This window comes from Phoca vitulina, unplaced genomic scaffold (genome assembly GCF_004348235.1).
Source record: "Phoca vitulina isolate PV1807 unplaced genomic scaffold, GSC_HSeal_1.0 scaffold11, whole genome shotgun sequence".
NCBI classification, from domain to species: domain Eukaryota; kingdom Metazoa; phylum Chordata; class Mammalia; order Carnivora; family Phocidae; genus Phoca; species Phoca vitulina.
The window spans coordinates 22,403,216-22,428,521 of NW_022589714.1; the positions used below are offsets into that span (position 1 = coordinate 22,403,216).

General features: G+C 33.9%; 1 pseudogene; it reads right to left on the bottom strand.

Moving 5' to 3' along the window:
• Nucleotides 1-21,828: 21,828 nt before the first annotated feature.
• LOC116635883 lies at nt 21,829-22,471 on the bottom strand (annotated as a pseudogene).
• Between the last annotated feature and the right edge of the window lie 2,835 nt (nt 22,472-25,306).

The window sequence follows — 25,306 nt, forward strand, 5'->3', positions numbered from 1 at the left end:
TTTCTTGCAGAAAATGACAAGCTGATTCAAATATCTGCCAGGAATGGCCAGCAATCCCTGTATGGACAGATGAAAGATTACCCCAAACTTTGCTGTGTAAGAGACGAGGAGGCAAGGGGGTCAATGCTCAGAGATGAAGACCCTTTGCTCTTCTTTGCCCCTGCCTTTATTGGTCCTTCAGGATAATCACAAATCCTTATCACTGTTTCTCAAGCAGGTAATGTGTGACAAGGGGTCTTACTGAAACTAGAAGGATCTGTTTATAGGAAAGATACAATATGCTAATCTGCCTGTTCTAGGAGTTCTGCTAAACATAGCCTAAGGGACAATGCATACATCTCTTAGGTCCCAGGCCCCTGTTTGGGCTAAGTCAGCTTCAGGGAAGGTAACTCCTTGCTGCATTCCAAGGGCAGAGTGGTCACATAGGCCTTGGCATTCCAAAGGTCTACCCCCTTCTCCTAAACCTTCCATCGCCCCCAGCAGCCTCCGTGTTACATTTTAGCAAGCTAAGTATTATGGATGATTTCACACTCTACATTAACCCCAACAAATATCCATACAGAAATGCAAAAGATTTAGAATACCAAAACAGTTGTTTAAAACAAATTTTTTTAAAAGAACAACAAAAAAACACAGAAAAAAAAATTTAAAAAAAGAACAAAGTTAGATGCCTTACATTTTCTGATTTTAAGAAAAGCTAGCTTTAATAAGACTATATTAAATGAGGCAGTGTGATATTTGTATAAAGATTAATGTTCACCAGTGCAAAATAGAGTCCCAGGATACATACACACACACACACACACACACACATATATATATATATATATATATGTCAATTGCTTCCATACACAAGAACAGTATCCCTCATCTGGATTTTTTTAACCTGATCATGATTAGCAAGCCATAGCACAAAACTCATACTGTGATGGTTGAAATCATTTATGCTGAGAATAGGCCATAAAATGTCATTTGTCTTCTCCCTACTTCTTTTGGAACACTCTATTTTGAAATGCTATATCTCTGTGTAGCATGACTGATAACCCTGAGATTGCCATGCTGACTAAACCATATGTAGATGCTTCAGTAGACAGTTCTGGCTGAACTTACAGTTGAAAACCACTGTAAATGGCAAGAGTGAGAGCTATCTTGAATGCACAAACATGTTGAGCTTTTATCACAGCCAACATCTGGCTTTAATTGCATGAAAGACTCTAAGTGAGAACTTCCAGTCAAACCCTTCCTAAATTGATATCCCACAAAACGGTGAACTAACTGAAATGGTTACTTTAAACTTTTAAGGTTTAGGGTAATTTTTTTATGTTTCAAAAGATAGCTGCAATATAGCCTGTATTTAATAACTTGCTCTAGAATTATCCTAAGATTCGGTGATCATCCTTTTTCTATTTTACTTTTCTCCCTTTTAAAGTAAAAATTTTTATAGCTCTATCTATTGTCTAACTTTCATCTCTTTTGTCTCTCATCTTTTTTCCTTTGTTTCCTCCAAATGATTTATACATGTATAGAGAGATATTATTAATATACATATCCATTCATATGTCAGGTTGCTATGAGACAACCCCTAATTAATATTCTTGAAAACTCTTTTTTGTCGAGCTTAAAAGGTCTAGAACTTACTCCTTTAAATCTTTCAAAGATACTTGGAAAAGGTCCTAGAGCCATTCTTTTGATTTGATCTTTATCTTACATTTCCTTACTGTGAGAATATTTTGTTTTCAAAAGAACAAAATGTAAAAGGGTATTACTCTCTGAGCACGTAAATTCTGGATCCTCTCTATTTTCTCTAAAGGCAGCTTGCAAACTGTATTCTTTAGTTCATCTCTCTCTTCATATACCTTATTATGAATGTCAAACAGAAGACAATTGAAAATTTCAATTTTATACCTAGAAATAGCCATAGCCAAATCCGTTAAGTCCATTAGATGTAATTTTCCATCTTCCATTTTATTAACAGAGATGATTTTCTAATTGTTTCACCATTACACAATATGAGACACTATTTTTAGCCTGCTATGGCAGTTTCCTCACTAATTTTCCATCTATTAACAGATTTTGTACCATTTTCCAGCCTTTTAATGTTTCCTCATTGTTTTTCAAGATTCCAGCTACCTTTTCCAAATGTTTTTAGAAATTTATTATGTAACACCCCACTTCCAATTCTGTATCAGTCAACATATGCTACATAAAAAAAAAAAAAAAATACCCTAATACCAAGAAAGTTAAAACACAAACATTTATTATTTTCTCATGATCTGTAGATTGTGGTGGTTCTTCAACCCTGATACAAAGTCAGCTGAGGCTGAATGACTCAGGTACCTCAGTCATGTCTGTGGGAGTTGGAGGCTGGGATATCTGAGAAGACTGAAGACCTCTCTCTCTCCCTCCTAGCTCAGACTTGAGAAGAGATTCCATCATCAAGGGGAGGCACATACCAGTGCAAAACAACGTTTCAAGTCCTGGTACGTATCATACTTGCTATTTGCAGTTGGAAAAATCAAATCAAAAGCCAATTTCTATTCAAGTGGTGGAGAATCAGACTCTATCTTTTAACGAAAAGAAAATCAAAGTCATGTTGTATAGGGATATGGATACAAAGAGGCAGGGACAAATTGGTAGTCATTCCTGAAATAATCTAACACAGTTGAAATAGAACATGTTAAACGGTCCTCTTTGAGCTTTATACACATGAAAAGAGACTTGTTTGCCAAGCAGCTAGTAAGTCAAATGAGCAGATTTCTTTTAGAGAATTTGCGGGGTATGTACTTCTTTGTAAAAGAAAGCTTTTTGCAGGCCAGTGCAGTCCACTCTTTGATTATCACAATTTCCTGAAATAGTGCAGTGTATCCAGAACTTGAAGATGCTAACTTTTCTTTTCTCTCTCCCTCTCTTTCTCTCTCAGGTGTATGTTTGCTTTATGATTCTTTAGACCATTTTCTGTATTCACTGGCTTTAATAAAATACTAATCTGTTTTACAAAAAAAAAAAAAAAAAAACCCTTTGCTATGGCAATGAAAACCACTTCTGCATTACACACATCTAACTACACATGAATAGATAAGTGTACATATAAGTAGAATCAAATATGTTCTCTTGTTCAACAATTTGAGAGACACTGAAAGAAGACCCAAGTTAGATCAATGTCAAGTGGATAAATAAAGGTTAACAAATTCCATCTGCCTTACTTCGTGAATCTTTACCGATCAATATTTTCTAAGATCTTTGACATACTCTAGTGTCCTTTCCATAAGTTTGACCTCAGTGTATGCATGCACTATGTTTGCATGATGAGACTGGTTTGCAATACCATTTAGAAGCTTACAATTAAGAATTTTGTTTAAGGAAGGGACTTTAGTTAGGATTCACAGACAGGTATATCTGATTCCAATGCTGTGCTCTTCCCACTGAATCATGCTGCTTCAGCACACTAATCAGATAAAGGGTTATTAAACTTACTCTCTTCTCCTCTGCATTTCTCCTGGCTTTTCTCCTGAGAAGGAGAGATGAAAACAGAATTATAGAAGACTGCTGTAGCAGAGAAATTGATCATAACATAGGATAAGGAAATGATGGATCAGAATTTATGATCTTGCTCTTACAAGGTTTTTTACTACCTAATTTTTTTTTAACTATCGTACTCTTCACTTTGGTTCTCTCTTTACAGAGATCCTTCATCACATTTATTAAAGTTTATTAGTATTCTTATGCTTGAAAGTTACATATATTCTTTTTCTTTTTCTTTCTTTTCTTCTTTTTAAGTTGCTACATTCTGTGAAAGTCTAAGCAGAAAATGATCAGGGAAGCTTACTAAGGGAATAATGTGTTAAATTCCATGATCATAGTAGCATCTGTTAAGTTTACTGGATATAGTTTTTAAGGATATATGACCAAGAATGTGTTTCCAAAGGTGCAAAAAAAGTCTTGATATCTTTAGAAAATATCAGGGTAGTTAACCCTGGATGGGGCACAGTGTTAACATTATAGTTTTACTAGGTCATGAGTATTTCAAATAAAATAAAAGATCTTTCCCAAACTATTGATAAAATATGCAAAAGTTCTTATGCAGTTCCTCATACAAAATAGGTACTTAACATTTTCTTTCATTAAGAAGAAAGTAAATTCCTAAACATACTAAGATAGTAACTAGTTCTGATAATGAAAAAGTTTAAGTTCATGACACTCTCCTGTTTTTATAATCTTTAGGGTCTTTGTCATACAGATAATTCTCTCCAGCATGCAGATATCAATTAATGAATGTCCCTGCCATTGGATGATATAAGTCAGTTACAACTCATTTCTGCAGCCTTAACAACAAATTCCAGCATTCAGATTTGTATTATTCAGCAAAAATCACTTTTTAATAATCTTACCTTAGATTTGCTACAATTAGCATAATTGAAAATACCATAAAACCAATAATAAACCTCAAATTTAAATACATTTAAATAAATAATAATAAGGTTTTTCTCTGTCCACTAGTCACTAAATTAATGATTCTATAGCAAATATTGAATACATACTCTGTGTAGACATAGAGCATCAACATTATCTAGGGTACAAATTATTGTCCAAAAATGGGGTATTGGGCAAAGTGCACATGTTATTATCATGTTTTTCAAGACCATCAGCATCAGTATCAGCATCATGAACAACTTTATAGCATGCTTCAGAAGTACTGGGAAATCAGTATCACTTTCCTTCTAATAAATTATCTTCTCTATATTTCCTACAAATTAAAATAAAACATTTCCTTTTCATAAACTTGATTCTTTACATTATGTAGAAGTTTGTTTCTATTATAAATAAACAAGACATATACTATAAATAATGTATCTAAATAGCACAACTTAATACATGTGAGAAGTATAGTTCCTGAACATAGAAAAATCTGAAAGAAATGATGGAAAAATTATTTGCACTTAAAAAACATACAAATCAAGTTTCCAGAGGGTATAGCTAATAATGAATTTTATAATTTAATATTTATAAAGCCAAACTTCAGTATTTTTGCATAATTATATGTAATTTTATGAATATTTCTAGAATCTATGAGTAACTTCTATATCTATTTCCTGAGATTCCCTGTGAGGCAAAAATGAGTCTATTGTTAAACAACTTCATTCACTAAAATTAATGAACCTGCATTTCTCAGGACAATTGGTACACTGTCATGTGGCTTATTTAAAAATAATTGTAATAGTACTCAGTAGGTTTAGAAATAATTGAAATTGCTGTATTATTTCCATGTTACAATAAAATGAGTTGTTAGAAGTGCCTAGAGGGTTAGGGATTTATATTGAAAGACTTTGATTAGTTTTCCTGGAATTGAGAAAAAAAGGTATATGTGTAAAAGTTTATTATGCTCTTGAAATAGTAGTAAGTTTAAGAGGCAAATTTTTAAGATAGAGGACATATATATCTTCAATAAAATTTTTTGAGATTGTGAAATCAAAGATCCTACTTTACTAAATTACAAAGAAAAACTTTCTCAAATTGTTTTGTATATGAAATAATATATGGAAAATTAATTCAAGTCAATTAGTAATCTAATGGAATCATTTTGATTTTGATATAGTTCTTTCATACACTGGAACCAAATAAAACGGATTTGGTATTGAGTATAACATTAAGTGTGATAAACCTAATCTGAGCTCTTTTTTAAATACTTAAAAATGGATTTCAGATATGCATATATATAAATTCTTTATATACTGGGTGCTTTCAGGATTCAGTAATTGCCCAAGATATCGTATACCACTTTGAAGAAAACATAACAGATTATTATTATAAGCATTATGATGGGAGAAAGCAGATAAGATATAGGAACATATAGCAAGAGTATCTTTCTGTGGTACGAGGTGAGATAATGGTATCAGTGAAGCAAAAGAGGTCATTTCATATTTAATATAACATTAATTCTGAATAGGATTTATTTTGAAATAATGTTAATCTTCCAGAAGACTAGCAAAGCTAGCACAGAGTTTCAAATATTCTTCACTGAGTTTCCCCTCGTGGTAAAATCTTACATAACCATGGTATAATAAGCAAAAATAAATAAATAATTATTATTGGCACAATACTATCAACCAAACTACATACTTTATTAAGATTTTCCCATTTTTTTTAATAGACCACTTTACTGATGTATGATTGACATGTAAAAAATTGTACATAATTATAATATATACAATTTAATGAGTTTGGGCATAATATACACCCATAAAACCATCACCACCATCAAGGTCATATATATATCTACCATCTCCCAAAGTTACCTCCCATCCCCTTTATCATTGTTATTGTTATTGTTTTTAAGTATGTATGTATGTATTTTTTAAATGTGTGGTAGGACATTTAACATAAGATCTGCCTTCTTAGCAAATTCTAAGTATACTATAGACACTGTGCTGTATACTAGATCACTAGAACCTATTTATTTTACATAACTTATTTCTTTTTGAGTATTCAATCTAGGATCCCACATTGCATTTAGTCTTCATTTCTCCTTAGTGTCCTTCTGTCTGTGAAAGTTACTCAGTCTTTTCTTGCATTTCATGACCAGGACACTTTTGAAGAATACTGATCAGGTATTTTTTAGAATGTCTCTCAACTTGGGTTTTTTCTTTGATACTTTTCATGAATACACTGAAATTATGAATTTTGGGGAAAATACCAGTAACGAGATACATCTTTCTCATGACATCATATCTGGGGATACATGATACTAATATGTCTCATTACAGGTGATGTTCAGCTTGATCATCTAATTAAGATAGTGTCCACCAAGCTATTTTAGTGGAAATTTACAACTTTCCCCTTTCTATACCCCTCTATTCATTAGAGGCAAGTGGCTACATCTAAACTATACTCAAGAAGAGGAAAAGTCAGCTCAACTTCCTGGAGCAAGGAAAATAAAAGAATATTTCGACATATGTTAAAACCATCATAGTAATGTATAAATATTTGGGGGGACACTTTAGGTTATGCAAATATCATCCTTAAATTTTTACCCACTAATTTTAATATTCATCAGTGGATCTTGCCTATAGTAATTCTTACATTAATTTTATAATATTGATCTATTTCTCTCCTTACTTGGACAATTCTTTATTGGAAACTTTCTGTAAGGAAAAGTTGGTCTTTCCACACAATTTATTTATACATTTAATCATTCCTAATGACTATCAGTATGGACTCATGGATATTTATTTTATTTGGGGGGTTATAATGACTAGTATTCTTTGAATAAATTTTTACATACTTTTCTATAATTTCATTTCTATTATTCACTTGGCAACAAGAATTGGTTATAATCCACTAGTATTTTTTGTAAGATACTTTCTGTATATACTTTATATCAGCTTATTTCTGCTATTATCTAGTTAGTAATAGATACTGAAACAAAGTTGTAATTAATTTTTTTCAAATCTACCATGAATATAAAATTTCCACTGTTTATTACATTAATTATGGCTAATACATATAATAAAAATATTTACAAAACATCCTTAACCAAATAATCAAATATCAGTCATGTTACTTCATCAAAAATCTTCAGTTTCCTTCTTTTTTCAAAATTTCAGTAACTGAAATTTAAATTAAGTAATATCTTATAATGTAATAGTCTTGATCACTTATTTATCTAATTAAATGGGAAATTCTTCTACTAAAATATCCTGATTTCATTTCCTTTGGCTATATATCCAGAAGTGGAATTACTAGATCATATGGTAGTTCCATTTTGAACTTTTTGAGGGATCTCTACACTGTTTTCCCTAGGGGTGATACCAATTTACATTCCTACCAACAATGTATGAGTACGTCTTTTTCTCTACATCCTCACCAGCATTTGTTATTTCTTGCCTTTTTGATAATATCCATTCTAACAAATGTGAGATGTTATATCATGGTGGCTTTGATTTGCATTTTCCTGATGATTAGTGATGTTGAGCACTTTTTCATGCACTTGTTGGTCATTTGTTCATCTCCTTTGGGGGAAAAAAGTCAATTCAGGTATTTTGACCATTTTTTTATATCATATATATATATATAAATACATATATACATATATATATAAATATATATTTGCTATTGAGTTGTAGTAGTTCTTTATATTTTTTGGAAATTAACCCTTTATCAGAGACATGGTTTTCAAATATTTTATCCCATTCCATAGACTGTTTTTCAGTTAATTGATTGTTTCCTTTGCTGTACAGAAGCTTTTTTAGTTTGATGTGGTCTTGCTTATTGATTTTTGCTTTTGTTGTTTGTGCTTTTGGTGTCATAACCAAAAAAATCCATGCCATGACCAATGTCAAGGAGCTTTTTCCTCTGTTTTCTTCTAGGAGTTTTACATTTTCTGGTCTTACATTTAAATGCTTAATCCATTTCAAGTTTGTTTGTTTGTTTTTTAATTATATGATATAGTGATTTACAATAATTATATGTTTTGGTCTTTGTTCATAGTTCCTAGCTCACAGCTCACTAAACCCTTGGAATTTCCTAAGTGATAAGAGCAATGAGAATATCTTTCATTAAAATATTTTGTCTCCTGTCCTCAGCTACTGAAATCACTTCAGAACTATAAGGTGAGAGGGATATCTTAGTATTTATAACAAGTGCCTTTCAACCACAAATGAGTTTATGCTAGTGAGGTAGCTTTTGGAAATCCTTGAAAGGAGTGGGGTCTGGTTGCCAGTGGGAACCCATTTATAGAGGGCTGGAAATTTCAGTCCCATCCCCTGATTTCCAGATGAAAGAGGTTGGAGTTTGAATCAATCACAAATGGTCAATGATTTAATCAATCATGCTTATATAATGAAGCCTCCAGAAAGAACCAAAAGGATGAGATTTGGAGAGCTTCCAGGTCAGTCAACCAATATGCCTCCACATGCTACTGTGCCAGGTCAAGGGACCTCATCCTATGGATCTCTTAATCTGACTATGACTCATATCCTTTAATATCCTTTGTAATAAACTGGTAATGCAGTGAGTAAACTCATTTCCTGAGTTCTATGAGACACTCTAGCAAATTAATCAAACCCAAGGAGGGGGGTCATAGGAACCTCTGATTAATAGTTCATCAGTCAGAAGCATAGATAACAACCTGGACCTGAAATTGTCACCTGAAGTCAGAGCAGTCTTGTGGCACTGAGACCTTAACTTGTGCAATGTGATGCTATATCCAGTTAAATAAGGTCAGAATTGAGTTGAATTGTAAGACACCCACCTAGTGTGTTAGAATTCCTTGGTGGTTTGAGGAAGAAAAAAAATATGCTGGTGATTAGAATTGGGTGCAGAATCATTAATGGTTTAAGAATTTCATTCTTTTTCACTCTTTTGCATGCAAATATCTAGTTTTCCCAGTACCACTTATTGAATAGACTATCCTTTCTCCATTAAGTATTCTTGACTCCTTTGTCAAATATTAGTTGACAGATTTTGGGGTTATTTATGGGGTCTCTATTCTGTCCTATTGGTCTATGTGTCTGTTTTTATGCCAATACCATACAGATCTGATTACTATAGCTTTGTAAGTATAGTTTGAAATCAGGAAGTGTGATGCCTCCTATACTTTGCTTTTTCTCAAAATTGCTTTGCCTATTTAGAGTTGTGGTTTCATACAAATATTAGAATTTTTTTTCTATTTCTGTGAAAAATGTCATTGAGATTTTGATAGGGATTACATTGAATCTGTAAGTAACTTTGGGTAGTATGGATGTTTTAACAATATTAACTCTTATGTTCCATGACAATTAGATATCCATTTATTTGCATCTTCTTCATTTTTTTTTTTTATCAATGACGTCTTATAATTTTTGGTGTATAAAGTTTTCACTTACTTGATTAAATTTATTTCTTAGTATTTTATTGTTTTTGATGTGCTTATAAATGGGATTGTTTTACTTCTTTTTCAGATAGTTTAGTGTTAATGTGTAGAAACACAACTGATTTTTGCATATTGATTTTGTATAATGCAAATTTACTGAACCCATTGACTAATTCTAACAGTTTTTGGTGGTCTTTAGAATTTTCCAAATACAAAGTAATGTTGTCAGAAAGCAGAGACAATTTTACTTCTTTCTTTCCAAGATGGATGCATTTTATTTCTTTGTCTTGCCTATTGCTGTGACTAGAACTTACGGTACTCTATTGAATATTAGTGGTGATAGTGGGCACATTTGTCTTTCTTGTTCCTGATCTTAGAGGGAAAACTTTCAATCTTTCACCATTGAGTATGATGTTAGCTATGGGCTTAACATATATGCCCTTTGTTATATTGAGGTATGTTCCTTCTATACTGACTCTGTTGAATATTTTTGGCACCAAAGGATGTCGAGTCTTATGTTTTTTTTCCTCTATCTATTCATATGATTATATGATTTTTTAATTTTATTCTATTACTATGGTATATCACTTTTATTAATTTGCTTCTGTTAATCCTTGCATCCCAGGAACAGATACACTTGATTATGGTGTATAATTCATACTAATGTGCTTCTAAATTTAGTTTGCTAGCGTTTTGTTAAGAATTTTTCATCTATATTCATCAGAGATATTGGCCTATAATATTCTTTTCTTGTAATGTCCTTATCTGGTTTTGGTATCGGAGTAATGCTGGACTCATGAAATGAGTTAATTTTTTGGAAGAATTGAGAAATATTGGCATTAATTTTTCTTTAAATGGTAGAACTCACTTATGAAGCCACCTGGTCCTAGGCTTTTCTTAGTTGGGAGGTTTTTGATTACTGCTTCAATCTTAATTGTTATTAACCTATTCATATTTTCTACTTCTTCATGATTCAGCCTTAGTAAATTGTATGTTTCTAGGAATATATTCACTTCTAGGTTGTCCAGTTTGTTTGCATATATTTATTCATAGTTGTCTCTTATAATCCTTTATGTTTCTGTGGTATCAGTTGTATAACATTGGACTTGAACTATAGTTTAGCCCAAATGGGCCTAATAGATTTAACAGACATATATAGAACATTCCATCAAACAGCAGCAGAATACATATTCTTCTCAAACACACAGGAAATATTCTCCAGAATAGAACCTTTTCAGGTCACAAAACAAATCTTAGTGACTTTGAAAATATTGAAATCATACCAAATACATTTTCTGACCACAATAATATGAAACTAGAAATCAATAATAGGAGGGAAACTGGAAAGTTCCCAAATGTGTGGAAATTAAGTAACACATCCATGACCAACCAATGAGTTAAAGAAAAAATCAAAGTGGACATCAAAAAATATCTTGAAACAAATGAAAATGGAAATAGAACATATGAAAACTTACAGGATGCAGCAAAGCAATTCTAAAAAGAAAGATTATAGCACTAAATGGCTATGTTAAAAAAAAAAAGATCTTAAATAAACAATCTAACACTACATCTCAAGAAACTAGAAAAAGATAAATAACTCAGCCCAAAGTTAGCAGAAAGAAGGAAATAACAAAGGCAAGGGCACAGATAAATAAATAGGCAATAGAAAAGCAATGAAAAAGATCAATGAAAAAAAGACTTAATAAAAAAAGAGAATACTCAAATAAAATTATAAATGAAAGAGAAGACATTACAATCGTTTCTGCTCTCCTGTCCTCTGCTCTTATGCCTGCCCTTGTATAGGTTCCTGCTTGTTTTCCAGCATCTTCCCAGTCCCAAACTTTCTTGTGCTCCATCATTCTGATCCTGCCCCCAAGCTTTAACAGAATGACCAAGTACTGGATTAGAGTAGAAAAAGTTATTAAGAAAGTGAGTAGCCTTTCAAAGTAGAAAAATTTTAAGTGGTATGAACCTTTCTACAAGGCTCTTTCATTTCTTTTCCTTATAGAATCAGAGGCTGCATTAATATGACTTTAACTCCCCAAATGTAGGCATCAATTGCTATTAGAAAGAAATGTCCCCCTACATCTTGGGGAGAGAGGTCCATTGTTAAACTTTGGAAGCAGTGGGGATATTAAGCCTCTTGAATATTTAAGAAAACTTTCTAGGGCATGGCCTTAATAAAGAAATAGAATGAAACATCCAATTAATCCTGAGCACCAGCAGGATCATATTGCCTGCTAGGTAGCCTTTCTAAGCCACCTGGCTGTTTTCTTTCTGCAGTAATTTCTTATTCAGCAAGGAGAGTATCCTTAGCTATGATTGTGTAGAAAAAAATTTTTAAATGTGTAGGTCAACATAAGGATCATTGAAAATTTACTATTTAGCAAAAATTTAAATACAGTAAGTATTCTCAAATACATGTTTTACTTCACGGGCCATCTACAAAATCCAATTATGAAGATTACTATATATATCCAAGCTTAGGATAAAATGGATAAAAATGTTCATCAAATACCTCCTTTATCAGAATCCAAATAAGTAAGTCTCAACCAAAATATGTTAGCGTTCTTTGACATCTGACATAATAGTGCCAATAAGAATCCAATATGGACAAAATATCAAATTTTTAATTAAAGGCAGAATCCAACCTCTGCTTGCTGACCTTGCCTCACTCGTATCAGCCTAATTCCAGCCCTAAGTCAAACTACTAAATCCATCACAAATAAAATATAGAGAATAACAGTATATTCATCACTAAACTGTTGTTTATGAAAGGCATAATCTATTAAAGTCCACTTGGAACCCAGAAAGTGTCAATAACATTAGGTATTGTTATTTTTGTTTTTCTTTTTATAACTTTCTCAATCCTGCCTATCTTTGCCTGTCCTCAATCTGACATATTTGGAATTCTTAATCTTTCTTCTAAGAATATCATCTATGAAAGCATTACATATTTTGAGTAGTTAAAAGTATATTAACCACCAAACCCTGTACTTGTTAATATAAAAGTGTCTCAAGAAATAACTATTGAACAACTAAATGAGAATGTGAAATATGTTTTGATGGGAATACATAGTCCACCAATCCCTTGAAAAGATTAACTCCTTAATTATGTGTATTCTCAATTACTGGCAGACAAATTTCTATAACTCTCTTGTGTTTCTTTCTATGTTTCTTCCATGCAGAGGCATTTTGGTAACTCTTGTTCCAAGTTACATTTTCAAGGATGCTTGCATATTGCACATTCTTAGAAGACAGATGCAGCGTCTCCTTCAAAAGCAGAGGATAGATTTGTTTGTTGACAGGAACAACATCCGAGCAGATTTGCTTGCAGCCATTTTAAAGGGTTAGGTTATTCTTAGCTCTAAGTAATGCAATTTGACTGCTTTTACAGCAACCCCTGTGTCACTCTGCATCACTCTGTGAGAACTGAGGTTAAGTAGAACCAAGGCAAACCTGAAACACATGTTGCTCGCTGTTGTGATTAATAAGTCATTTGTCTCTGACCCAGAAGTCTCATGTCTTCTCCTAGCATTTATGAAACTGTAGCAGCCTAAGTTGTTAGCTTTTTAGTAGGCTAACATTTCAGATCCTTCAATGTCCTTGACATCAGTATGCACTGTGTGTAGTAAATCATGAAGAATATGAATGAAAAGGGTGCTTCTTTGATCCATAGGAACAATGCAACGTGAATATCTATTTTCAAAGTTAGTGATATTTGGAATTTCAGCTGAGAAGAAGAAATATGTTCATTTATTCAGACAATTCATTTTTTTTAACATATTGTAAGCCAAGCATTTTTCTAGGCTTTTAGGCCACTATTACTCAAGATAGGTAAAAATGAGCTGTGGTAACCAAATTAACCCCAAATATCAGTGACTAGCAAACAAAAGTAATATAATCCCTCATTCTACATGTTTACTTAGTAACCTAGATTAATGAATGTTCTGTTTTCTCAACACATCTCTCATGGTGGCTGTTTCAGGAAAGGTGGAGGGTATTCGCTGATCCAGACCAGAAGTGAAAAATGTCACTGAGCTATCCTTGCCCAGAATCATTCACATGGATGCATTCTACAACATGAGAGCTATAATTTTTTGTGTGTCCAGGAAGAAAATATAGAATAAGCTTTGGTGTACCCATAGCATTGTACCATATTTTGAGTGGAAAGAAGATATGTTTCTTGCCTTCAATATTATAATAGTCTTAATGAGAAAGAGAGACCAAAAAATAAAATAGGCCATTATAATATAGAGTTCTGTAATAGCTGTACTCACTAAAAGTGTGTAACTTTTAGTGTATATATATATGTGCGTTTAGGGATATCTTCTTAAAATAAAAGATATCTAAGATAAGACACACATGATTACCAGATACTAGCCAAGAGAAGCAGAGAGTAGAAGATTAACCAACATTAATAATTTATTTCATTGTTCTAGTACCTCATGCAATTGGCCAGGGATATTTGACCTTGATATGCACTATTACCATCCTCTAATAGAAAAGAATACATACATATTATACAATATGAATCTCAGATTAAAAGTTTTCATTTGTAATACACACACACACACACACACAACACACTTAGAAATACATGAAAATCACAGAATGAGTATTTTCAAATTGGCTGGCATAGTTTTGATCCACAACAGCTCATTTGTCATTATTCCTAAAATATCCTTTTCCCAAGTCTGAAGAACAATTTCCTTTCAGAATTTATGCCAGTAATTATTAATAACAAGCTTAACTGTACAGCTAAATCCAGCATTTATGAAAGCAGACCATATCTGTAGGGTTCTAACCATAGCTGCCTAGAATGGATAAAAGGGATTGTCTCTGAACATAAAATTTCCAACATAGTCCTGAGACACCCCTTTTCTGGAGGTCTGAGAAATGAAACCTAACAATAAGTCCTGCAGTTTAGCTCAGGACTCAGTGACACTGGAACTTCTCTTTTTTGTCTCTGAGTGGTTTTTAGCACAGAGTATCTGAGAATAAACTGCAGCAAGAAGTATGATAATAAATTAAAGTTTTTATCATTTAAAAAGTTAAACGTAAGTCAAAACTTGATCTGAGGCTAGAATCAATTTAAATATTAATATTAAATCATTAAATCAAATTTCTTAGGTGACCTTACTTAAGTGTTAAAGTCATTTGAAATGAAAATGCCATTTTTACAAAATAATTTAGAAAACAGTCAGCAGTTTTGTGTCAGTTTAAAGGAGAAATATATACACTTTTATAAAAGAGAATTATGTTTAGAGGTAATTTTAAAATAATCTTCTTTTAGCCCGCCTATCCCAGTTTCCATGGTATCTACTGGGGCAAAGTGACATGCCAATTCAAAATTGACTTCTAAAGGTCTAAATAAAGAAATGTTCCAAATGAACAATGAGAATTGCTTAGTAAATTATAATTGCTAATGACATTGAACAAATAGGTTAATTGATGTTGGGAATTTGAGACATTTTGTGTGTCATTTTCTGATAAAGGTGATAATATTCCTCATTTTTTCCTTAACAGTATTCACTATCCTGCCATATGGGAGGCAATTTTCCTAGTCTGAATCTCTCCTTCTGTGCACTGAGCTCATTTTCGTATCAGATAATTCTAAATGAAGAGATAGGTCCATGCCAGACAGAAATGAAACCAAGATCTACTGCTCCTGCAGGAGAGAAAAAAAAAGAGTAGGAACATTCTTTGCTGTTGGATTTGTTCTTAGTGTGAAGTTTTGATACCAAAACACCCAAATTTTGATACCAAAACACCCAAATTGATGACAAAAGTTTCAAAAGTTGGTTATAATTTCCACCAACCTGTTTCTTCTAGTCTTCCCTATCTCTAATAACAGCCTACTTCTTTTGGGTAGGCTACCTTCAGGCAATTGGGTAATTGCCCAAGCCACAAAACAGTCATTGTCATAGCCACCGAACTGTATTTTATTTTAACACTGTGTCAATCATCACTAGATCCTACTGATTTTACCTACGAATATATTTCAAATTTAGTTATCTTCACTCCCTGCAATCTAATATATCACTTCAATTATTGCCGTAATATATATTAAACAGAGCTGGACTTCTTATCACTTGGAAGCATAGTTTTAATGTGCATCTGTCAAAATCAACTGGCTTCAAAAATTCTTTTAGGAATTTCTTCTGCATTTAAGAAAACAGATAATCTATAGCTTGATTTACAAGGTCCAGCATCATTGGCTTTCAATCTGCATTTCTAAGTTTGCCCCTTTGATTGGTATTGAACACTCTTTTCCCCCTTTCTTGCCTAATTTTATGAAACCCAATGTAATTTCATCAGATCTTCACTAGCTCCCTCCCTTTATTATAATTTTCTCTTAGAATTTCATTTTAATGTATCATTATAATATAATTATGAATTTGATTTTGTTTTTTAAATAAATATATTTTCCCCACTAGTTTATATGACATATGTGGTCAGAGACGATATTTAATTAAACATAATAATATTCTCGAAACAACAAAAAATTTGACTAAATTAGCAACAATTATCAAGTGTTTTGCTTTGTATTTGCATTATATAACTGCTTAAGATAAAGAAGGCTGTCAGTCCAATCAATGACTTTATACCTAAGTTTTCTATTTAAGTTCAAAATCCCTATTACATTAAAGAGCAGACTTCCGTGGGCATTTCAAAGAATTCCCTATGCTTTTTTTTTTTTTTTTTTTTAAGATTTTATTTATTTATTTGACAGAGAGAGACACAGTGAGAGAGGGAACACAAGCAGGGGGAGTGCGAGAGGGAGAAGCAGGCTTCCCGCAGAGCAGGGAGCCTGATGCTGGGCTTGATCCCATGACCTGAGCTGAAGGCAGATGCTTAATGACTGAGCCACCCAGGCACCCCATCCCTATGCTTGTTTTATCAGAAACTAAATTTTTAATGTGTTTTTGAATAGGGAACACATTTACATGGTTCCTAATATTTTATTTGGTGCAATGAATAGCCCCTCACTCATGCCAGGTACCCAGACACTCAGTTTTCCTCTCAGGAGACAATTTATCTTACTGATTTCTGGTAGTTGTATCACAGATATTCAATGCATTTACATGCAAATATTTTTAAAATAGCTCTTCTTCCTTTTTATTGTTAGCACATATATTTTTACTCTGTACCTTGACAATTATGTAGGTGGTTCTAGCATATACATGTATATTTCATTTTAACTTTTTATTTTGCTAAAGTACAAACATATACATAGTAGAGAGAAAGTATAATGGACTTCCAAGTCATCATTTCCCAGATCAACACGTATTCATATTGTGCCTTTTATTACTGTTGTATTATCTAAACCCCTTCACTTGTTGTTGTGTTTAGCAGAGTATTTTTATTTTATTATTATTATTTTTTATTAACATATAATGTATTATTTGTTTCAGGGATAAAGCTCTGTGATTTATCAGTCTTACACAATTCACAGTACTCACCATAGCACATACCCTCCCCAGTGTCCATCACCCAGCCACCACATCCCTCCCACCCCACTCCACTCCAGCAACCCTCAGTTTCTTTCCTGAGATTAAGAGTGTCTTATGGTTTGTCTCCCTCTCTGGTTTCATCTTGTTTCATTTTTCCCTCCCTTCCCCTGTGATCCTCTGCCTTGTTTCTCAAATTCCACATATCAGTGAGATCATATGATAACTGTCTTTTTCGGATTGACTTACTTTGCTTAGCATAATACCCTCTAGTTCCATCCATGTTGTTGCAAATGGCAAGATTTCAATTTTTGATGGCTGCATAATATTCCATTGTATATATATACTACATCTTTATCCATTCATCTGTTAATGGACATCTAGGCTCTTTCCATAGTTTGGCTATTGTGGACATTGCTGCTATAAACATTGGGGTGCACGTGCCCCTTCAGATCCCTACATTTGTATCTTTGGGGTAAATACCCACTAGTGCAATTGCTGGGTCATAGGGTAGCTCTATTTTCAACTTTTTGAGGAACCTCCACACTGTTTTCCAGAGCGGCTGCACCAGCTTGCATTCCCACCAACAGTGTAGGAGGGTCCCCTTTTCTCCGCATCCCCAGCAACATCTGTCATTTCCTGACTTGTTAATTTTAGCCATTCCAACTGGTGTGAGGTGGTATCTCATTGAGGGTTTGATTTGTATTTCCCTGATGCCAAGTGATGTTGAGCACTTTTTTTTTTTTTTTTAGATTTATTCATTTATTTGACAGAGAGAGACACAGCAAGAGAGGGAACACAAGCAGGGGAGTGGGAGAGGGAGAAGCAGGCTTCCTGCTGAGCAGGGAGATTGATGCAGGGCTCAATCCCAGGACCCTGGGATCATGACCTGAGCGAAGGCAGACACTTAACAACTGAGCCACCCAGGCACCCCTGATGTTGAGCACTTTTTCATATGTCTATTGGCCATTTGGATGTCTTCTTTGCAGAAATGTCTGTTCATATCTTCTGCCCATTTCTTGATTGGATTATTTGTTCTTTGGGTGTTGAGTTTGATAAGTTCTTTATAGATTTTGGATACTAGCCCTTTATCTGATATGTCATTTGCAAATATCTTCTCCCATTCTGTTGGTTGTCTTTTGGTTTTGTTGACTGTTTCCTTTGCTGTGCAAAAGCTTTTTATCTTGATGAAGTCCCAATAGTTCATTTTTAGCAGAGTATTTTAAAGCAAATCCAGTCATCATAATATTTTACTTACCTTTATGTTTATAAATATTTTGGTTGGTGTCTACAAAAATAAGGACATTTTGGGTAACTTTTTATTTTAATATAATTCCAAATTTAAAGAGAAGTTGTAAGAATAGTACAAAGTCTCTTAAACTTTTTAAAATAAGGAAACTAATGATAATTGCTTATAGTAAATGAACGTTTGCTATTTTCCAGGCAGGGTACTAAATGTTTTCCATTTATTATGTTACTCAGCAATTAATGTAAATAATTCAGGAATCTGAATGTGAAAACTAGAGTTGTATTATTGACTTTTTCATTAGCTGTGCAATTGAATTTCTCTGCAACATAATGCCTCATATGTAAAATGGGAATAAAACCGTTATACACACACTGATCAAACTCATGTTACCCTTGAGTGAGCAGCTCTGGGTAGGAAATGCAAGGGACACTTATAGGGATTAGCAATGATTCCTAAAAAGCAATGTAATCACTGATGGAAATCACAAAACCCTCATTTCTTTTTTTTTTTTTTTTTTTTTTTAAATATTTTTTTTTTTTTTTTGAGACAGAGAGAATGAGAGAGAGAGAGAGCACATGAGAGGGGGGAGGGTCAGAGGGAGGAGCAGGCTCTCCGCCGAGCAGGGAGCCTGATGCGGGACTCGATCCAGGGACTCCAGGATCATGACCTGAGCCGAAGGCAGTCGCTTAACCAACTGAGCCACCCAGGCGCCCACAAAACCCTCATTTCTAAGTTTAGATTACACTATCTATCCTGGTCACCTCATTGGAAGGTCCTGAAGTCTAAATCAGGTAATACATAGGAATGTATTTTGTAATTTCAAAATGATAAACATATTTAATTATGTCACTTTGTGTCTATCCCTGTGCATGCTGATGAAGAGTCACTTTTGAGCCTAAAAAAAATTCATAGAAGTGAGTTATTTTATTTTGTGTAATTTTCCAAAGTTTGCAGGGGGGATGTATATTATAATTACAAGAAAGAAAAACTTCCTTTGAAAAATGCAATATTTCAAAAACAATGAAAAAGTTTTAAGAATAAATGGCAAAATAAGCCAGAAGAATGAGAAAACAAAAACAAAGACTCTTGCTTATTCTTAGTTCTGTACGAAATATGCTCTGAGATCACATATTATTGACACTTACCCAGTTTGGGGAATCTAAGCAGAAGAAACAATTTCTAAACTGAGAACAGAAACCTATTTAGGAATAAATCAAGGGAATGGAGGGAGAAGAAAGATTTATAACAGCTGGTGGGAAGAGCATGTGTAAAGAAAGGACTGAAGGCAATTGAGAGTGCTAGAATTAGCAGGACCATAAGTTGGGACCTTGGAAAAGTAAGATGGCTGCTTTTGTACACTGCATACTCGAGGTGCCAATTACTCCCCATAGCTACATTAAATAGTCTGTTCTGCAATTTTAAAACATGTCTTCTTATTGTATTATCAGAGCTTTGTTAAATAATTTTAGTACAGCCCTTGGGAAAATAATAAAACAAAGAAAAAGAAATGAGCTCCTATGTTTAGATAGGGACTCAAGACAGGTGAAGGTAGTTGTAGGTGGAAAAAAAAAACGAAGATGATGAAAGTTGGATGTGTAAAAAGATTTGATATAACCTGAATAGGGCAAAGAAGAGCAAGAAATTTTAAAGGTAAGCTGAACTTGAGACTTCTGCCTATGAGCCTGTATGTGTTCATGTGTGTGTGTACATGTATTAAGAAGGCAGAATACACTATATATAAAGTTATAAAGTATGTAGGTTAAAATTCAGCTAATAGAGAAATATTTTTTTAAAACAAATCTTAAAATTTTTATTAGAAACCCAAATATATATTTCATTCCATGAGACTCCTTAAATTACCTAAATGATTTTTTATAAATATATTTTTACTAATATATAAGTGACTGTTAGGGGCAAATTGTGAAACTTTAGACATTAATTTAACCTTGGAATAAGAACAGTTAGACAAAACTAGAATGTTTTCTGGTGCAGTGACTGAGCTGGTACAGTGATTTAACTTGATTGAGCAAATTCATCTTACAGATGGCAGAACTGAAACTGCTTGAAGTCATTTGGGCTGACAGTATTGAGATAGAAAAATCCTTGAATTTCTATTGTGGAAAATGTGCTACACACAGAAGTAGCTTTCAAAGAAATTCAATGAAAAGAAGTTGCTCAGTCAAATTCAGGGAGAGTCCATTCTTTTCAAAGTGACTACACAAAATTAGGGTCATGATCTATAGAATCAGTCTATGTCCGAACTGATTTGAGCTAGCTGGACCGGCTCTAGATAAGTGTCTTGATTTCCTGATTTGAAAGACAGGAATGGGAGATGGCAGTTCAGGAATCTTTGTTTCCATTGGTGACTTTCATCCTCAGTAGAGGCTTCTTTCAGAGAAATTTGTAGTTGAAAGTAGCATAATATGGACCCTAATCATTCTTCCAAAAGAAAGTGAATTTCCTTAGGTAGTTCTAGTTCACCTCCAAGCTGAAATAGCACTCCTAAGCCAAATCATCAAACTGCTATAAGATTAAAAGCTTTGGTCTTCAAATTCATAATCATGGTATGTTGCAAGTATAGTTGAAATTACCTTTTGTTACCTGTTTTTATGAGTTTTTAATTTGTATGTTTTTCTATATACTAATATAGGTTTTGCTTATTTAGCAATACTAAAAAGAACAGTCACTTTGAACAAACCAAACGTAGCAGGATTATTGAGATAATTCAGATTTAGCTTAGGGAGTCTCAATAGCTTAAAAGTATTATCTGTTGACATCCTACTACACAATCTAAAAGGAGTTCTAATGACATTTTTATGCATTATATTCAGCAATTTATAACTAAAATTGATATGGGAAAATATTAGGTAAGTTATGTTACTACACAACATTATTATTATTATACTGAGATATTTTATACTAAATCAGTACCCAATTATCATTTAAATTATCATAATCTCTAATTGATTATTTCCAGTGTATCACACTCTGCAACCCCAATCCTAAATTTTAATCACATATGTACAAGCGCCTACCTGGGCATCACACAGGTAGTTCAACTGAATATATTCAAATTTGAAAAAATTCAATTTATGAAACTACTCACTAAATCTGACTTTCCTCCTGTATTCCCTACCCATTTATTCAGTTGCCTAAGGAAGGATGATTCCCTTGACTTTTTACTTTCACTTACCACCAATATCCAAAACAAATGCTAATTCCTTTTTTTTCCCAGGACAATAAACACCTTTATTGCATGACCAAAGATGGGAGGAAGATTATTTGCCTTTCCGGGCTTTGATTTTCCTCAGACAGAACTCTAGCTCCTTGCCCTCTAGCACGTAGCCATCTGCTTGGCCACAATGGCCTGGTCTTGAAGCGATGCACGCAAGAAGCTTGCCCTGCTGGAATTGCTCCTCCAGAAGACTGCTGATTTTGGCATTCTTTTTCCTTTCATCATATTTCTTCTGAATTTTCTTTGATCGTTTTTGGTTTTTTTTTGTTTTTTTTTTTGTTTTTTTGGTTTGTTTGTTTAAAATCTCTTCCTCCTCGGGCATCAGCTTGGCCCCCTTCTTGCGGCCCAGGGGTAGTGCATAGTGGGACTCATACCACTGCCGGTACGGTGTGCTGTCAATGAGCACAATACAGTTCTTCACCAGGGTCTTGGTGCGGACCAGTTCGTTGTTGGATGCTTTGTAGACAACACCAATAATCCTTGTTTTTCGCGTACAACACTCAGGGCCCGAGGAGAAGTTCCCCACGTCTAGCCTCAAGGCATGGTACTTCTTATTGCCTCCCAGGACTCAGACTGTGTGTATGCGGCAGGGGTGTCCCAGCTCATACTTCCCCTGCTTGTGGTAGGGCTTTCTCTTGCCCCCGGTCTTGGCGGTGCTTGTGCCAGTTGTCCCGAGAGATGCCCATCGCTCTCCGACGCTGGCTGCGAAAGAGAAAACGCGAAGCCTCGCGGTCCGGTTTGTCTCAAATGCTAATTCCTTTTGATTCTACCTTTGACTTAGCTTTCATATTCATCTACTTGCCTCCTTCTACAATCTCATTATTTTGTTTTAATACATCTTCCTTTCTAATCTGGATTACTACAACAGTTTTGTACTTGGTCTTCTCCATGCATCTCTTTCAAAACTTTTGCCGAATTAAGGAGTGATTTTTATACAATATCAAATTGCCACTCTGTCTTAATGTAATATTTCACTATGTATATATATTTTTGCTTACTTCGGATTCTCCCAAAACAGAACCTAAAATAAGAATTTACATGCAAGTAGCTTACTGGGGAGGTTTTACCAAAACAAAACAAAACAAAAAAAACAAATGTAGGGGATTGTAGAACAAAGAAAGGAAGGAAAGTAAACTGATAAAGATTATGTTAACATAGATGTTATATTTATTCATTTGCGTATTTTCATTGTCCCTATGAACTAATTCTCCCCCAGAAACATGCATCTCCTTGAAATACACCCAAGCCTATAAGATAATCTCAGTCTTATCTTCTTCAAAAATGCCCCTTCTGAAGTTCTGTCTTCCTGCTCCAATCTTCGCTATGTTCTCCACCAGCCTGCTACAAAGATCTTATTCTCAGACTTTTCTTTATTCTCAATACTCCTGAGGACTTTATCTATTTTCTGAGTTGAATCCACTATTTCATGGATCCCAGATCTTCTTCTTTATTAGATGTCTTCCTCAGTTTGGTGGAACACATCCCACAGGTGCCAGTCATACAATGGAATGTTAGTTTCTCAAACCTGCATGCCTGAGAATGTCCTTCTAATCTCACCCATGAATAATAGTTTGTCTTGGTATAATTTTATGTAGAAATAGCTTTTATTTTGAATTTTCTTTTAAAGATTTTATTTATTCATTTGAGACACAGATACAGAGAGAGAGAGAGAGAGCATGAGCAGGGAGAGAGGCAGAGGGAGAAGGAGAAGCAGGCTCCCTGCTGAGCCAGGAGCCCAATGTGGGGCTCGATCCCAGGACCCTGGGATCATGACCTGAGCCGAAGGCAGACACTTAACCATCTGAGCCACCCAGGCGCCCCTATTTTGAATTTTGAAGACATTTTCATGGTTGTCTTCTGATTGCTGTTGAGAAAGCCTTTCTGAGTCAATGCTTTACTCTTGGTTATTATGACTGGGCCAATTTATTATATATAAGGTTTTTTGTTTGTTTGTTTTAATTTTGTCATAGACAGTTTCCCAAAGAGAAAGCCATCAAATCCCTCATAAAATGTATAGGTCTAGTTGCTAATGTTCTCAGAGTCAACTAGGGGAAAGGACTAATAGTTTCACCACTTTCTAAATAGACTTTAATTCAATCCATCTTTTCTTTATAGTAGAGTACCCATACTTTCTTCAGCTAAGCCTAGTTTTCCTGAGTTTCAATTCTATCTTGTCCTTTTGGGTTGGAAGAGGGGAAGTTTCCCAACCTTTCAGGCTAGGGAGAGAATAAGGAAGTCTAATTTTTTTATATAGAGAATTTTAGCCAAGTCTCCTATTTTCCATTTTAACTGTACTTCTAATTCCTATTACTTCTAATTCCTGTCTTTCTGGACTTCTATTGTTCAAGTTAGACTGCTTGAGAATTTCTCCCAACTCCTGGCTTAATTTTTAGCTTTATCTGGTCTCCTTCGTCTATTACCCCTTTTCTAGCTTTATGGTTTTTCAATATTTTTTTCACTGTATTCTCCCACCACATTGGTTTATTTTAAACTTCATCTTAGTAAAGTGATATATATATATATATTAATCTTCCATGCTTAACTAAGGTTATGCTTAACTAAAGCCATGCTATTCATTCTTAAATTGTGTGGTAAGTTGTATAACGTGCTTCAGTAATATTCCTTTTATCCCATGACTGAGTTAGGTGTCATCCTACATAATATTTTATCAGACTCTATTCACCATCTGCTTACTTTTCTGTTTCCCCAGTTGAATGCAAGTCCTTGGAGAGCATTCTTCCTGTTATATCCTTGGAGAGCATTCTTCCTGTTATATCCTTAAGTCCTGGCACAATATCTAGCATAACAAAGGCACTCAATAACCATTTGTTAATTGTTGAATGATTATACTATGATGCAAACATTGACCCACAACAATTTTAATGTGCTCTTCATTCTATTTATTAGGACCAGAGTTATTCTCATCTGAAACATCTTAAAAGGCAATCAAACCATTTCTTCTTTCATGCTGTTCCTTAATGAATTACCACCATTTTCTGTTAGCTATTTAAATGTCAACAAACACATGTTAATCAGTCACTGCTAATTCAGTGATTATCTTTTAAATAACTACAGAAGGAACTGCCCTCAGAGTTAAATTTTAGTAAGGAAAATGGGGCAAGTACATCAATAGTGACAATGCCATTCATTCATGCTTCCACCTTTTCATTCATTTAACAGATAAATATTGAAGACATACTGTGCCCATCATTGTTTTAAGTGCTAGGGATACAGAGGCAGATAGATAGATTAGATAGATAGATACATAGAATTAAAAAAAAACATACAAAATGCCAGCATTCATATAATGTATAGCAGAAAGAACAGAACATAAATAAATACACAACTCAAATGATGACAAGCTCTATAGATATATGTATAGAAGGTCAAGGTATCGAACACACAGAGTTGATATTTTCCTATTTCACGTAGGCTGATATGCAAAAGTCTTAATTGATGGGGAACATTGATCAGGAGCTTAGAGAATAAAGGGAATGAAATTTTTGGATTTGAGAAGGAAA